This window comes from Tupaia chinensis, unplaced genomic scaffold, assembly GCF_000334495.1.
Source record: "Tupaia chinensis unplaced genomic scaffold, TupChi_1.0 Scaffold144472_1, whole genome shotgun sequence".
NCBI classification, from domain to species: domain Eukaryota; kingdom Metazoa; phylum Chordata; class Mammalia; order Scandentia; family Tupaiidae; genus Tupaia; species Tupaia belangeri.
The window spans coordinates 1,186,868-1,191,090 of record NW_006204331.1 but is presented as its reverse complement, the minus strand read 5'-3'; the positions used below and the strand labels follow the sequence as shown (position 1 = coordinate 1,191,090).

General features: G+C 53.9%; 1 protein-coding gene across 2 annotated transcripts in view; it reads right to left on the bottom strand.

Moving 5' to 3' along the window:
• The window catches only part of MYT1 (myelin transcription factor 1), a 72,709-nt gene extending 68,778 nt beyond the window's left edge, over positions 1-3,931 (bottom strand). For both annotated transcript variants that reach the window (XM_006167102.2, XM_006167103.2), the window contains exon 1: positions 3,624-3,931. The gene's annotated coding sequence lies outside the window, so the exon portion shown is untranslated. The remainder of the gene's footprint in view (positions 1-3,623) is intronic.
• Between the last annotated feature and the right edge of the window lie 292 nt (positions 3,932-4,223).

The window sequence follows — 4,223 nt, the reverse complement described above, 5'->3', positions numbered from 1 at the left end:
TGCTGATTAACATTGCATGCTTTAAGTGCAAATTTTAAAATGGAAAAGAGATGAAACCATGGGTGAAACTCAGCTTCTTACAAGGGAAGCAGACATGCCCCTGATGGCACTAACCAGAGAGAGCCTAAGACTTGAGCAGGTTGGCTCCGGCAAGATGAAGATGAAAAGGAAGGCGTTTTCAGACGCTTTCCACTTACAAGTGTTTCTTAATCTATTCTCTCTAAAGCAGATTCAGTGAAAGCCTAAGATCAAAAACATTCTGATTCAGGTAAAAATGCCCCTTGCTCATTTTTATTTGGAGTTTTTAAAGTGACATTTGGGGAAATTCAGCCATCTACAAAAGACAGAAAATATGTTGAGACCCCCCGAGGCCACGAAAGCACGTTCTACCCTGAAGCCCCCAGCAAGCAACTCAGAGCTGGCAGTGGGGGCGTCAGAGAGCAGAGCCCGTTGGGGGCGGCACCCACAGCAGGTGCCTCCGTCGCTTCTGGGAAGCGTGGCCTGCTTCAGCTCCTAATGATGCTGGTTCCCAAGACCATTTTCCTGTAAACTTGCACCACAGAATTCCCGTTAAAATTACATCTGTAGACAACTAACTTCTGGTTTATTCATGAGCGAGTTCACGAGACTGGGGGTCGAGCAGCTGGCAGAGGAGAGGAGAGAGAAGGGTCCCCACCCAGCTCTCCTGCCCACTTTCGACAAGAGAAAAGTGATGAAAAGCAGATTGTACACCGGTCCTCCAGGGCCAAAATGGTAGAAGGTTCGGTTCGCAAGATGCCTGAGTAATGTGCGATCTGGCTAGCCATCCAGAGGGCTAAAGTGCCACCAGCAGCCCACCTCACAGTCACCCCTCAGCTCTGCCGGCTAGACTGGTCCCTCTGCCTCTGTCCTTGGGGCCAGTGCTGACCACGGTGTCACTGTTCCTGCCCCACCCCACCTCCAACCCTGGCTTGCTCTTTTCCAAAGCGGACACACCTCTGCGCTAAGTCCATTCAGAGAGCTGAGCCTCCCCCAGCCTGCCCACCACCTCCGAGCAGCACTAGAGGCTCAGCCAGTCCCTGTCACTCTGCCTGCCTGCAAGCACTTGTCCTGCTGTCTCCTGCTGTGCTGGACTAGGCAGACCAGCACTCCGAGCAGTCCAGCCACCCTCCCACAGGAGGCAGCAGGTCAGCTGCGCACCAACTCTGTCCCTCCTGCCAGCAAGCACAGATTTCCTCCGTCCCCGCTCCACGCACTCAGTGTCACCCATGCCTTCATCCACACATTTGGTGACTCCAGGCCAGGGGAGGACTGGCAGGCGGGTGTGGGGGGTCACCCCCCATACAGCCACAGTCATGGCACAGGCCTGGCTCTCACCATGTTCGGGCTAACTGTTGACCCAGCACTTAGAGCTGCCCACCTTCCCAGACATCTGAGCATGAATGGGTTTCCAAGGAGAAGCTGCTATAACTTCAGGGTGGAGCAGCATGGTAGCCTCGAAGGCTTGGGGGGGTCACTCAGAGGGGGCACTTCCCACCCCCTCAGTCAGCAGGACATTTAAGACAAGGGGGGGGGCCCCCCCCCATCCAGCCACAGTCATGGCACAGGCCTGGCTCTCACCATGTTCGGGCTAACTGTTGACCCAGCACTTAGAGCTGCCCACCTTCCCAGACATCTGAGCATGAATGGGTTTCCAAGGAGAAGCTGCTATAACTTCAGGGTGGAGCAGCATGGTAGCCTCGAAGGCTTGGGGGGGTCACTCAGAGGGGGCACTTCCCACCCCCTCAGTCAGCAGGACATTTAAGACAATGGGTAAGCCCTGCTCTTACCAACCTCAAAGAGGGACCAGAGCATCAGTTCCAGACATCTGAGGCTACCTCCAGACCTGCAGGCAATACCCGAGGGTCACTCGCACCTCTGAGTATCGCTTTAGAAAGAAGCAGCCCCACACTCCATGGTCTTCCAGTGCACCACTGGGTCCAGAGTCCAGGATGGAAAAGCCTCTATGTCCAACTCCCCATGGCTCTTGCCCAACACATTCCCCTGTGAGGTTCCCAGGATCCACGGCCATAAGGGGAGGCCACCTCCACAGGGCAGGAGCACTCACAGATAGGCCTCCATCTCTAAGCCCTCTAAGCCCTCTAAGCACAGGGGACAGCTATCCAGGGGCTAGGACAGGGTCCTGCCTCTCCTGGGCAGCCCCAGCTGGGCGCCACAAGACCCCATCCCTGCTCTCCCATGCTTTTGTTACCACTAGCTAACGAGCCCATATGGAAGGGGGTAACAACAGCCAAGAACCAACGGGGTGAGGTGCCTGGGACTGAGGGGAGCCTCCGTCAGCCAGCTCAGGGAGGACCCAGCATCCCGCTCCAGGGCCACAGTGAGGGTGGGGCTCTGCTGTCACAGCTGAGAAGAAGGAGCCAGAGTGCACCCCCAGGACCCACAGCACTCCTGCCCTCACCCCAGGCTTGCCCAGCAGCTCTCTGGTCTTTTGCCCAGTCACCACCAGCCCAAACACATCTCCAAGTTTCTGTACGATTTTTATTAAAAACCACCAGGGCAAAATCCCTCACTCCCCTCTCCCAAAAGGACAGTTATAATTATCGCTGTCATTACCGTCTTGACAGTGACACAGTCCGATGCCCCAAGACCCAGCCCACATGCAGCTGCCAACCCACCTCTCAGATGTTTTGTTTCAGAAATTAAACACCCAACTTTACCAGCCAATGGTATCCACTGATTCAAGGGTGATGCTGAGACAAGAAAAGCCCTTGGTGACTCAGAAAGAGCAGTAAGAGCCTACAACGCTGAGACCAGAGCGAGGCTATGTTCCTGGTTTATGAAGAAGAGAGTGAATTCCATGGGCAGAACCAGAGACAATGCCCCCGAATACAGTGGCCTCTGACCGGCAGCACTCAGTTGCTCAGAGCTCACCCGGCTTCTTAGCTAACCCTGATTTTTAGTTTTAAAAATGCAAATCCAGTTTCACTAGCACCATAAACAACCATATTTCTCAGCCTTGTGGCCCGTAAGAACAGGAGCTGAGCAGACCCCCCCACACACTCAGTTCTACACTTCTGTCCCACAGACGCACGCAACCTAGATACTGTTGTGTTGAGTTTAGAAATATGTGACATGCAAAGACAGTGCTCCGCGGACATCTCTGCTCAGTACCTTGGATGGAGGTCGCATACGAGATACCCCAGACTGAGATTCCCTGCTTCAGAGAGATCTTCCACATAAGGGACTAGCATTCTCCCCAGACTCGGAGTGGCTGGGTCCCACAGCTGCAGACATGTCGATCATTCCTCTCCCAGAAATTCACGTAAAGTTTCTCATCTTGATGCCCTCCCCTCCCCCCACATACAATGTCTTCTTCGTCAGAGGCGCGACATATCCATGAGGACCTCAGAGGCAGGAGGGACAGAGAAAGAGGAGGGGATGCCTGGCAGATGGAAGGAGGAAAAAGCCTTGGTCCTCCAGGGCAGTTTTAAAAAGCCTTCCCCAGACCCGCTTTTCCTGCAAAGAAAGCCTTCATCTTAGACATTAATTCACTCGTGCGCCCTCTCCCTTCTCTGTCCAAGGGGAAAAGCCAGGCGCTGGGCATCTGCCTTTGTCAGCGAAAGAGCATAACATTGACTTACCTTCCCCACGGCTATTGTCTGTCCTCTTTCAGAATGACATCACGGAAAGCAATCATGAAATTTACATGGGGGGTGAGGGTGGACGGGGAGGAGGGGAAGGCAGCTGCCTCCCGTACAGCGGTCACATGTGGGGAAGCCTGTGTGCGGTTTCAATTAAATATCTTCTCCCCTTAGTGTGCGAACTCCTAAGCCAGCTGAAGGCGACGTCTCATTTACTTAATGACGGCTCTCATTAGCCGCGGTGGCACGGGCTGGCGGAGGAGGCTCCTTTGTAAATACGCTACCCATGAACCCTTGGGGCTCCAATATATCTGTTTACTCTCCGAGGTGAAATAAATTTACAGTATAGCATCAGAAAGATGGATCTGCTGAACTGCAGGTGAGAGGTGCCCCGGGCTGGCAGAGCCCCCGTTCCCTGCTCCCAGCCTCAGCCACCAGAAGGGACCGACATTTGCCCACACCGATTTACAATCGATACACAGTGTGATAGGATTTTTACAATGAAAACCCACAAAGGGGCAGAGAGCATTCCCATCTCCTCCCTTATCCCCCTCTGCTTTCTCTGTCAGTGGTTCAGTCCAATAATTCCTAATAGCAGCA